The sequence below is a fragment of the Lynx canadensis genome, chromosome A1 (assembly GCF_007474595.2).
Source record: "Lynx canadensis isolate LIC74 chromosome A1, mLynCan4.pri.v2, whole genome shotgun sequence".
NCBI classification, from domain to species: Eukaryota; Metazoa; Chordata; class Mammalia; order Carnivora; family Felidae; genus Lynx; species Lynx canadensis.
The window spans coordinates 543,612-556,470 of record NC_044303.2 but is presented as its reverse complement, the minus strand read 5'-3'; the positions used below and the strand labels follow the sequence as shown (position 1 = coordinate 556,470).

The 12,859-nt window shown below is 43.0% G+C and overlaps 1 protein-coding gene across 1 annotated transcript in view; it reads right to left on the bottom strand.

Moving 5' to 3' along the window:
* The window catches only part of PARP4 (poly(ADP-ribose) polymerase family member 4), a 114,453-nt gene extending 109,197 nt beyond the window's left edge, over positions 1–5,256 (bottom strand). Inside the window, exon 1 of the mRNA XM_030307214.1 lies at positions 5,098–5,256. The gene's annotated coding sequence lies outside the window, so the exon portion shown is untranslated. The remainder of the gene's footprint in view (positions 1–5,097) is intronic.
* Between the last annotated feature and the right edge of the window lie 7,603 nt (positions 5,257–12,859).

Below are 12,859 nucleotides of genomic sequence, written 5' to 3'. Positions count from 1 at the left end.
TGTGCTTCAGGCACCCAGACTTACCAAGTCCGCAACCTAGGCCTCCCCCCTGTTCCCCTCTAGGCAAGTGGATGCCGGGTGCTGCTGGCCCCTCAAGCCACTGGGTGCTACCCTTGATTTCTCCCTGTCTTACCCCCTTCGGCGATCAGCAGCTCCTTCTCAGCACCCCTAAGCACAAGTGGAACCTATCCACTTTCCCCGTCTCCGTCTCTGTTGTCACCCTGGCCCATGCCCCCATCAGTGGAGTCCCGACTCCTCTCCCCACTTCTGCTCCTCTCTGCTTCTAATCTCCACGCTGTAGCTGCAGAACTTTTTTTCTTAAAGTTATGTTTCAAATGAAATTTAAATTTCTTACTATGGTTCAAGGCCTGGCCACTCTCCCCACAGCCTCCTCCTGGACCTCTCTCTCACTCTGCCCTGGCCACACTGGCTTTTTTCTCCAGGGTGGCAAAAACCCCGTTGGGTCCTCAGGGCCTTCACACATGCTGTTCCTTCTCCCTGCGACTCTTCTCCCTATCCCCACCCTACACTTGTGTATCCTACCCAGGACCTAGTAGTATCTGTCCAGTAAATGAACAAAGGGGGTTCAAATTTTTTTCTTATGACATCTGGTTAAACTGAAGTCCCTTGATCTAATTCTGCCCTTCCATAGCATTAATATTTACTTACTTTCTATGTGTTGATTGCCTTTTATGTTTGAATTGGTTCATACTTGTCAGGGTTTGTAGATGGGAGAGCTGCTGATGGATACTGTGAAAGTTATCACACTATGTCATTCAGATTAATTTGTCTTGCTTTTAATCTCTGACAGTTAAAAAACAAACAAAACACTAAAACTCTCTAATGAATCTTTAAAAATTTTCAGAAAAGTCTCTATGTAATGCATCCTGCCACTGTTGGACAGGGAAGGCTGGATGGGCATGGCTGCTCGGATCCATCTCTCCAGATCTGTCCTGGGTGAGTTCTTAAGTCCTCTGACCTGGTCTTTAAAAAAATGTTTTTTGTTTTTTTTTTAATTTTTTTTTTAACGTTTATTTATTTTTGAGACAGAGAGAGACAGAGCATGGACAGGGGAGGGTCAGAGAGAGAGGGAGACACAGAATCCAAAACAGGCTCCAGGCTCTGAGTTGCCAGCACAGAGCCCGACGCAGGGCTTGAACTCACGGACCGCGAGATCATAACCTGAGCCGAAGTCGGACACTCGACCGACTGAGCCACCCAGGCACCCTCCCAAAAATGTTTTCTAATAGAAAGTCATTCGTGCTCATCTTAGAAAATGTGGAAAATTCATAACTGCATAACAGCAAAATAATTTCAAAACATAGAGGTCATGTTAACAATTTCTTTTGCTTTCTCTTCCAGGTTTTTTTTCTACGTGTATGTACTGTAATTGACTATTTTATTATCAAAATTGAAATCATACCATATTCACAATACTTATCTTGCATTATGGCAGCATTTTGTCATTAGCATTAAATCATTAAACATTCTTGGAAAACATTTTTAACAGAGACTGAGATATGTATCATAAATGAACTATTTCTATATTGCTGGGCAAGTAAATTATTTCTAATTTTTGGCATCAAAACCAAAGCTAAAATGTATATCCCTATATGTAAATCTTTGTTTGCAACTCCCATGATTGTCTTAGAGAACAGACCTAAAATCCTAAACAATACTGAGTCAGAGTTCAAATAATTTTTATTCTTGTTAATTTATATTTAGCTTAAATTGTATTACTTTTCAGTTTTGCCTAAAGTTCCTAGGAAATTACTATGAATTTGTCTTTATAGAAATAACTTCTCCCCCAAAGTAGGTTAAACAGTACCAAGAAAAATAAAGAGCATATACAGTGATGGAAATGTTCGAAGGTAGATTATGGTGATGATGCACAATTTGGTAACTTTATTAAAAATCTTTGAATCATGCAATTAAAATGGGTGAAATTAATGGTATATAACTTATATGTCTGTAAAGTTGTTTTAAAAAAGTACCTATGAGGGGTGCCTGGGTGGCTCAGTCGGTTGGGCATCCAACTTCGGCTCAGGTCATGATGTCACAGTCCGTCAGTCTGAGCCCTGCGTCAGGCTCTGTGCTGACAGCTCAGAGCCTGGAGCCTGCTTCGAATTCTGTGTCTCCCTCTCTCTCTGATCCTCCCCTGCTCATGCTCTGTCTCTCTGTGTCTCAAAAATGAATAAAAACATTAAAAAAAATGTTAAAGTACCTATGATCCCTCTATCGGGAAATAACTCCACTGTTGATATTTTGATATTTCTTTCAATATCTTTGATATTATTCTTTCCTGTATCAATATATTTTACAAATTATTTTTATAAAAATATATATTTGTGAATATTATTTATTGTATTTTATAGCGCTTCTTTTATCTAACTTAAAAAAATTTATTTTTTTTATGTTTATTTTTGAAAGAGAGAGACAGAGAGAGAGCCTGAGTGTATGGGCAGGCAAGGGGCAGAGACAGAGGGAATCTGAAGCTAGCTCCAGGCTCTGAGCTGCCAGCACAGGGCCTGACACAGGGCTCAAACCTAGAACCGCGAGATCATTACCTGAGCCAAAGTCTAACGCTTAACTTACTGAGCCACCTTGTAATGAGAATTTGCCCATATCACTAAATATTCTTTGAAAATATTTGTAGTGGCTATGTGTAATTTAACTTTTCCCCAAGTCATCAGATACTTGGTTAGTGAAAATTATTCATTAGAAAATACACTTTGAAGAACATGTTTTAAACTTATTACATAGATATTTTTTAGCCTTTATTTTGGTGTAAAATGGACCTAACATACAATTTACCATTTTAACCATTCTTAAGCGTACAGCTCAGTGGCATTAAGTACATTCACAATTTTGTGAAATCAAAGTATAAACAAACATTAAAAAAATTTTTTTTTAATGTTTATGTATTTTTAAAAAAAAATTTTTTTTTTCAACGTTTATTTATTTTTGGGACAGAGAGAGACAGAGCATGAACGGGGGAGGGGCAGAGAGAGAGGGAGACACAGAATCAGAAACAGGCTCCAGGCTCTGAGCCATCAGCCCAGAGCCCGACGCGGGGCTCGAACTCACGGACCGCGAGATCGTGACCTGGCTGAAGTCGGACGCTCAACCGACTGCGCCACCCAGGCGCCCCAATGTTTATGTATTTTTGAGAGAGAGAGAGAGAGAGAGAGAGAGAGAGAGAGCGCGCATGAGTGGGGGAGGAGCAGAAAGAGAGGGAGACACAGAATTCGAAGCAGGCTTCAGGCTCTGAGCTGCCAGCACAGAGCCCAAAGGGAACTCACACACTGTGAGATCATGACCTGAGCCAAAGTTGGACGCTCTACCGACTGAGCCACCCAGGCACCCCTAAACAAACATTTTATCAAACTCTGGCCCATTCTTAGCAGCTGGGGCCACACAGGAGGTAGAGAAACAGACTCTAAGTTCTATGCAATCTCAAATCAGGCCTTGACTTCTGTCTTCCTACAGATTGTATGTGGTGTCTCTCTGCAATGTGTGGCCTCTCCTGGCTAGCAGCTCTCCCAAGAGACATGTGCCACCAGTCTCTCCCTGCTTTCCAAGCTTTTCCTAAACAACAGTCAGCATCTCTGCATATTTTTACCCGGGCCTACTACATACATATGAGATCTCTGAGTGTCTTCCATCCATCAGGCCCTGTGTTAGGGACACAGGACTAGAGCATACATCCCCAGCAACTGAGAAATTTCCTGAGCAACTCCTCCCAAATTCCAGCTACTCTACCCAAAAACCAGTGGTGCAGTTGGAAGCAAGAGGCTTACTGCCTTGCATTTTCGTGTCTTTACAAATGGCATTTCTTCCTCTTTGAAAGCCTCAGTATCTCCCTAGACAGTAGCTCTTTCTGGAACCCTTCTCCCTCTGATTTGCTGCCCTGCTCTGGCCCTCTCAACAACCCTACATACAGCCTGGCAGCTTTCATCACACATCTGTGGATAATCATTGGCTGTTCTCCACTCTTATCAATTTCTCTACGAGGATCAATGCTATTTGAGGGGCTGTGCCTTGTTTATCTTTATATCCCTAGAATCTAGCTCACTTTTGGTACACAGTAGGCATTCAATAAATGTCTGCTTACTAAAAAGTCTTTCATGCATCAGTTAAAGCCTAGGATTATAGAAAAGCCTTCTATTTCTAATTATTTGCATATTTGGACCCACACTGCATCAATACCACACTCCCCTAGTGGGACTAATAAACCCCTAAAAAGCAAAGACCACCTACTTTGGTACTGCTTCTATTCCCATGGAATATTATACCTCTAAGCACACAGACAGAACGTAATGTTTACTGCATAAACGATCAAGTCAAATGTACCTAAAAAATCCACAACACACACATATTGAGAGTGAATCCTCCTTTTTCACAATACTGCACTTTAAATATTTTTATGTTTATTGTTATTTTGCAATCCAGAATCGAAAGGTTGAACACTCAGCAAAGCCTTGTTATTCTAGAAGCTGACGTCTACCTACTCAGTCCTCTGGATGAGTCATTCGGCATTCCCTGCAGGAAGTATTTAACGGATTTACAAGTTTTCAACTTTGATCTTCAACATAAACATTAAATACTTCTATCACGGTGTTCCTAATTATGAAGTCGGATTACATTCCCTGCTTATTCACCAAAATACTGTAATTTTATGAAAAGTTTCCTTTGATACCTAACTTGAAGAAGAAAGGCTGTCTGCATACTGGGAACAAGAAACGTTGAGTTCTACTGCGATCTGTTCATCCCTCGCCCACCCCCCCCCCCCAGCCGAGCCGGGACGCGTCCAGAGACCCCCCCCCCCCCCCCCCCCCCGCTCTGAGGGCCAGCTCCTCGTGGCGGCCCCACCTGTGTCCTGTCACCTGGGCCGGCGACTCGCACGAGAACACTCCAACCCCTCCCCCCCGCCCCCCGGGGGGCGCGCGCTGCAGTAGCCAGGGCTGGGAGGACAACTGCGAAACCACGGTCAGCCGCGGCGTCGACACGACCACCTTCAGGCCTAGACTACAGGACCACCCGGAGGGCGGCGGGCCTGCGCCGGGCCGGGTCGGCCACCCAGGGGCGCCAACGCACCTGCCAGGGAATCCCGCCCACTCTGCACGCCCCCGGCTCCTGGCGCTCCCGGCTCCCGACGTCCCCGCAGCCGCCGTTCTCGGCTACCAGCGCTCCTGCCGGGATTGTTTCCGGATTCCGGATTCCCGGCTCCAGGCTCCGGCGCTGAACCGGGCTGCGGCAGCCAAGCCCAGCCAGTGAGAACGCTGCCGGAAGCCCGCCCTTGGCTGCCTCCCAAGGCCGCGCCCCCGAGGACCCAGGGCTCCTAGCCCGAAGATTGCGGGCGGTCGCCCAGGAGTGAGGCGTTGGGCTCGGGTAGGGTTTCTCTTCCTGGATCGGATTGAGGGTTCCGCATTTTTTCAGTTTCATTTTTTTGGTCAGGATTTGGCAGTGAGGGTAACTCCAAAGTTGCAGTTTGGTGAAAGTGGGTGGTTGGTGCTGCCATTTAACTGAGAAGTGAGAGTAATTACTGGGAACAGAAGAGAAGCAAATTTCGGGAGGGTGTGAGATTGGAGGAGCAAAAGGGTAAGATAATGAAACTTAGTTTAGGACTTCCTGAGTTTGAAGCTTGTGGTAGGGTTCTCACGTAGGTATAAATATATACCTGCCATTCCGGAGAAGTGGGGGCTGAGATTCATCGAGTAGGGGGTAAAATAATAGGAAAACAATAAAATTCACCAGCTACTGAATTAAATGAGAATAGAAAAGATGTAGAGAGGGTGTGGGTTTGAATCCAGACTCTACTATTTATTACTTGGGATTGCCAACAAGGTACTTTACTGGGACCTCCATTTCCTTTGTCTTTTGTAACGTTTCTTTATTTTGAGAGAGAGAGAGAGAGAGAGAAAGAGAGAGAGAGCGAGCACATCCATACTTGTGTGCACAGGGGAGGGGCAGAGAGAGAATCCCAAGCAGGCTCCATGCTGTCAGCACAGAGCCCAACAAGAGGCTGGATCTCACAAACTGAGATCGTGATCTGAGCCAAAACCAACAGTCAGATGCTTAACTGACTGAACCACCCAGGCGCCCCATCATTACCTTACAGAGTGGCATATAAATCAGCTTAGGTGACATTAAGCAAAACTGGTATAGTAGGGAGTCCCAGGGTCCATCCCTCCCCAAGAACATTTTAAAAAACCAGACGAAAACTCAGAAACCACCTTATCTTAACCCAGACAATAGTCAAAAGTTGACAGCAAACAAGCAGATGTGTAACCAGGAGAAAGGTGGAGGAAACAAGGTAGGAGGTTCTTACATGTTTTAACCCGTTCCGCTCCCTTTGCCAGCCCTCATGCCCAGTGTGGATAATCTGGTTCTGGAGGGAGCAGAGCAGAGCAGACTTTGTCCTAAGGAATTATGTTTGTCTGTTTTGACCTGTCTGGGGGTTCCGTGAAGGACTGATACAATGGGCTTGCCTTTGTTTCCCCTAACTCAGACTTTCTCAGGGCAGATAAATAGCTACTTCGGGCACGCACCTCCAAAACACTGAAAGGCAAGTGAGCAAACTTGCTGCATGGGACAACAAATCCCAACAAACAGTTAGTACAAAGTACAGACAGGCTGAAGGCCTGGGAGGAAAAGCATGAGAGGAACAGCCAGGAATGAGATTTCCTAGAGGAATAAGGGCTTTGAAAAGCTGTGTACACAGGTGCATCTAGAAAGCTCACACATGCCCAGGACTCATGCTCAGAAAAGACTTAAGAACACCGTAAGTTTCTATTTCTGGCTGATCTTTAGGCTGCCTAATGCTGGTGAGAGCAAAAGGCAAGCTGAGAGCAAAATGCAAACTGACTCCCCACAACCCCCCTCCTCCTTAAGGCGGATATCTGTAACAATTCCTCAAGCACTGGTGACTGCTTAAGAACAGAGGAAGGGGAGAAACAAATGGTCAATTGGTCAAGATTGCAGTCATGCAGAATGTGAAACTCCACTATAGTTTGTAAATCTTAATGATTTACAAGAAAAAGTCTTTTTCCTTTAATTTTTTTCAGTGTTTATTTTTGAGAGAGAGAGAGTGGGCGTGGGGAAGGGGCAGAGAGAGAGACAGAATCCAAAGCAGGCTCCAGGCTATAAGCTGTCAGCACACAGCCCTACATGGAGCTTGAACTCATGAACTGGGAGATCAAGACCTGAGCCATAGTCAGACACTTAACTGACTGAGCCACCCAGGAGCCCCTTTTCTTTTTAAAATAGGTTTCATGCCCTGCGTGGAGCCCAATGCAGGGCATTAACTCAAAACCCTTAGATCAAAACCTGAACTGAGATCAAGAGTCAGACACTTAACTGACTGAGCCACCCTGGTGCCCCAAGAAAAACACAGTCAGATCTCCAGGAACCTATATTTCCTGGAGCCCTAATGTCACCTTCCCCTCCGTAGGATAGAAAACGCATATAATCAGTCACTCCTCACAATCACAATGGAGATCTTTCTGCCCACAGTTTCTGTCCCCATGCTATAATAAAAACACCTTTTTGCACTGTAAAACATCATTATTATTATTATTATTATTATTATTATTATTATTATTTGAGAGAGAGAGAAAGCACACTATTGGGGGACAGGGGCAAAAGAAGAGAGAGAATCTTATGCAGGCTCCATGCTAAGCATGGAGCTGGACGCGGGGCTTGATCCCATGACCCTGGGATCGTGACCTGAGTTGAAATCAAGAGTCAGATGCTCAACGGACTGAGCCACCCAGGCACCCCTGCACCATAAAACATCTTAAGAATTCTTTCTTGACCATTGAGCTCCACCATCCAGCATCAGACACAAAATAAACCTTTTAGAATTTCTGGGGAAAAAAATAAATATAAGTCAAAACTGGTTACAAGAGGGAAGCCTGGGTGTCTCAGTCAGTTAAGTGTCTGACTTTGGCTTGGGTCATGATCTCATGGCTTGTGAGTTTGAGCCCTGCATCGGGCTCTGTGTTGACAGCTCAGAGCCTGGAGCCTGCTTCAGATTCTGAGTCTCCCTCTCTCTGCCCCTCCCTTTCTCAAATATAAATAAACATTAAAAAATTGTTATAAGAAACAAAGGACATTATATATTAATAAATGGGTCAATACATTAAAAAATAGAACATTTATAAATATATACATTTCTAACAACAGAGCCCCAAAATATCTGAAGCAAACACTGATGAATTGAAGGGGGGAAATAAGATAGTTCTAAAATAATAGTTGAAGACTTCAATACCCAATTTCAGTATTTGATATAACTAGAAAGAAGATTAATGAAGAAATAGACACTATAAACCAATAAGACCTAAAGGACAAATATACAGGGGCGCCTGGGTGGCTCAGTCGGTTGAGCGTCCAACTTCGGCTCAGGTCATGATCTCGTGGTTCGTGGGTTCGAGCCCCGCGTTGGGTTCTGTGCTGACAGCTCAGAGCCTGGAGCCTGCTTCCAATTCTGTGTCTCCCTCTCTCTCTCTACCCTTCCCCTGCTCATGCTCTGTCTCTCTCTCTCTGTGAAAAATAAACAAACATAAAAAAAATTAAAAAAAAAGACAAATATAGAATACTTCATACAATAATTGCATAATACATATTCTTTTAAAAGAACACAAAACTAGGATAGACCATGTGTAAAGCCACAAAGCAATTTTTGGTAAATTTAAATAACTGAAATCATACAAAGTACTTTCTCTGACTTCAGTGGAATGAAGCTAGAAATTAGTAACAGAAAAAAAAAAACTGGAAAAATAGCAAATATGTGGAAATCAAACAAAACACACTTAACCTGTGGGTCAAAGAGGAAATCACAAGGGTAATTCGAAAATACTTTGAGATGAATTAAAACAAAAACACATCATACTAAAACTCATGGGATGTGGTGAAAGTGTTCAGAAGAAATTTATTGCTGTAAATGCCTATATGAAAAAAGCAGGGAGATCCCAAGCTAACAACCTAAATTACACCTAAAAGAACTAGAAAAAAAAAAAAAAAAAAAAAAAGAACAAATTAAACCCAAGGTCAGCAGAAGGAAATAATAATGATCAGAACAGAGGTATATGAAATGGTGAATAGAAAAATAGAATTAATGAAATAAAAAGTTGGTTTTTGAAAAGATCAACAAAACTGACAAAATTTTAGACTGACAAAGAAAAAAGAGGGAGCTTAAATTACTAAAATCAGAAATGTAAATGGGGACATTATTATTGACCTTATAGAAATAGGTTTATAAGAGAATCTGCAAACAATTGTACATCAACAAATTAGATAACCTAGATAAAATGGAGAAACTCCTAGAACACTCCACTTGCTCAGGAAGAAATAGAAAATCTGAATAGATATTGAGTAATCAAAAACCACCCAACAAAGAAAAGCAGCCCAGAATCAGCTGGCTTCACTGGTGAATTCTATTAAATAGTCAAAGAAGAAGTTCCTATGCCTGACACATAGGAACTGCTCAATATTTTAAGGAATGGGCAATAGAACACATGTGGAAGTTTTTGGATAGCCCTGCCTATTGTAGTTAATGTAATTTTTAGGATATGCAAATCACTGGTAATTTTCATATTTGTGGAAAGTAAATGTGCTAGTTTAAAAATGTGTAGGGGCACCTGGTGGCTCAGTTGGTTAAGCATCTGACTTTGGCTCAGGTTGTGATCTCAAGGTTCATGAATTTGAGCCCCACATCCGGCTGTCTGCTGTCAGCACAGAGCCCCCCTTGGATCCCCCGTCTCCCTCTCTGCCCCTCCCCAGCTCGCATGCTCTCTCTGTCAAATACAAAAAAATGTGCAATAAAAGCCTGTAGAATGCTTTGAAAACCACCAGACAATTAAATAAAAACCTTAATTATTGTTATTTTCAAGAAGAGGGTAAAATAAAAATATAGGTGTGACAAGTATCATAGTATTGCTCTGCTGTGATTATAGCAATGATTCAGGCTACTATTCCCCTTTCCTGTGTATTCAACATTATGGCTCAGGCATTCTAGAATGTAGTAGATGTGATAATCCCTTTGTTACTTAGATTCACAGGTTTCCATAATCTTTTGCTGCAATCCAGTGCACCAGCAACAGTTTTATCTTTATTAAAATAACCAGGTTTTTTATTTTATTTTTTTTTATTTTTTATTTTTTCAACGTTTATTTATTTTTGGGACAGAGAGAGACAGAGCATGAACGGGGGAGGGGCAGAGAGAGAGGGAGACACAGAATCGGAAACAGGCTCCAGGCTCCGAGCCATCAGCCCAGAGCCCGACGCGGGGCTCGAACTCATGGGGCTCGAACTCATGGACCGTGAGATCGTGACCTGGCTGAAGTCGGACGCTTAACCGACTGCGCCACCCAGGCGCCCCAACCAGGTTTTTTAAAAAGCTGTTCTTTTGGCATCCAACATGGTTGATGGAAACTTCTTTACTGCAATAAAATTCCAGAAATCCGAGTTTGGGAACTGGTAAGGAATTCCCTCTCTTTCCCATAGGTGAAGTGGGCTGTGGGTTTTCTTGCTTTTGCCTGGAAACTACTTGAATCTCTTCAGTATTACCTCTAACCTGCTAGAGTCATCCTTTCTAGCCTGGATGATTCCAGCATGGGGATCACCCCTTGATCAGGCCTGCAATTCTATCGTCTCTTGACAGAGAAGTTACTACTATTACTAGCCCAGCAATGAAGAATTTTCAACTCTCTGAACATCTTTCATAGCCAGATCAGCTGTGTTAAAATATTATTCCCAATAACTTGAGAATAACATGGTATCAATTTGTATTTTACAAAACCGTTTGACATGACCTGGAGAGCTGGGCCTGGCAAACAAAGTGAGTTCATCGAGTTGAAATCATGACAAGGATGGAAGCACTTTGATGGACATGTTTATGGTACAGATTTTGGTGATAGTTTTATGGGTGAATACTTACTTCCAAAACTCATCAAGTTATATACATTAAATATGTATAGCTTTTTGTATGTCAATCATACCTCAAAAAATGGTTTCTTAAAAAGTGTGCAAACACCTCCTGCTCATTAAATTTGACAAGATGTTATGCTGTTTTTATATAACGTTTTAAATTAATCTTCTTGATGATTCTGTGAGGTAGGCATTGTTATCATCCCCATTTTGCAGATGAGAAGACTGAGTTTCTCAACGGTGCAGTACTGAAGACTACAAAGCACCTTGTAAGTCCTCAAGGTAGGATCTGATCCCAGGAATGCCTGATTTCAAAGCATGGGCTCTTAATCATTTTATTATAGTGTCCGCCTCCTCTTATGATGGCATAAAGGATGGTATCAGAATGCATAATTTGTGGTTGAACCCCCTGGATGGGAGCTCTTAGTCTAATTTCTCTCCACATCAATACTGAAGATGCAACAAGATAGCTGACGAGGGTGAATCTTTCACTGTGTGGCACAATAGAAGTTGGAAGTTTCTCCCCTCTACCCCTCCCACCTTGTGATGGATTCTGAAGACACTTCACGCTTAGTGGGCAGTTTTGAGAATTGCCTGGGCTATAGAGGAACATTTAGGTATTAGAACCTTAATTTAACAACCGATTAAGACTTTAGTGTGGTAACAGTCTTATTTTTATTCAACCAACAAGCAATATGGTACTACATACCACATTGGAATAAAAATATAGCAATAAAATACAGGCACAAAATTAGAGGATATTGTGACTATCTTAAAAGACACACAACATTTTAAGAGAAATAACGAACTTTTGGGCATGCTTTTTCAAGCCAAAGGACTGTTATAAATGAAGATGAGAGTTTGGATCCTCACAAGGCATCTTAAATAGTTTTGTGATCTTGGAAGTCTTGGGATTTGGTTTCATCCATAATGAAAAAAAGAAAAAAAGCAAATCCAAAACCTTGCTTTAGGGAAAGTCTATTTTTGAGGGTGGAAGCAAAACAATTTTGGGGGGCAAATTTCTGCGAAAGTGTTTTTTTAATTATCTTTAACCAGTGGTAGTTTATTTCAGTGATTACACTGGTTGTTATAAATGGCACTTTGACTTTTTTTTTTTTTTTTTTTTTTTTTACAAATTTCACTTGGCTTACTGGTGTTTAATTAAACAGACCTGAAGCCCAGGTAGTGTAGGCTACGGTAAGTTGCACCGCATTGTTCTCTACCTACACAACCCTCTGTGGTGGCAATAAGGAAAACATTTTCTGAATTTTGCACTTTCAGTGTTTAAAATAAAGAGTTTTAACATCTAATGGCCACGCACAGCCAAACCATGTATTAGCTGTACGAGAAATGATGAGTGATGACTATTTTTGGAGTGAATTCTCACCCGTTTACCTTGGTCTGGTGAGTGCCTGTGAGCACTGTCACACCCAGCCAAATCGGAAAACAAAACAGACGGACGTTAAACAAAAAGCACCTCCCCCGCGCCCATCACCTCGAAAAGCACTGGTCTGTAGGTTGTTAGCTCTGAATCTCTAGGTTCCCAGCTTTTCTCTGAACACGGCGATCGACTTCTCGTTAAGGCGCTATCCCTAGTTTCCAAGGCTGGACTGGGGTTGGGGGCGGGCTAGCTCTGTCCAGGAAGTTCTCTTTAAGAACGGTTTTTGTTTTTCCCTCCCGCCCAGCCGCCCGCCTACTCCAGCCACTAGCCCCGCGGCCCAGGCGGAAGGCGCCTCCCGGTGAGACCCTAGGTAACGTCCGTCCCTGAGAGACCGCCGGGAGTGGTAGTTTACGTGGGTTTCTCCGGTGCCCCCGCGCAAGCGCCGAGGGGGCCGGTGGAAACTACATTTCCCAGGAGCCCTCGGATCAGGGGCGGAGCCGGGCCTGGGGGCGGGGCTCCGGCCGGAGGTGCTGGTTGTGGCGGCTCATT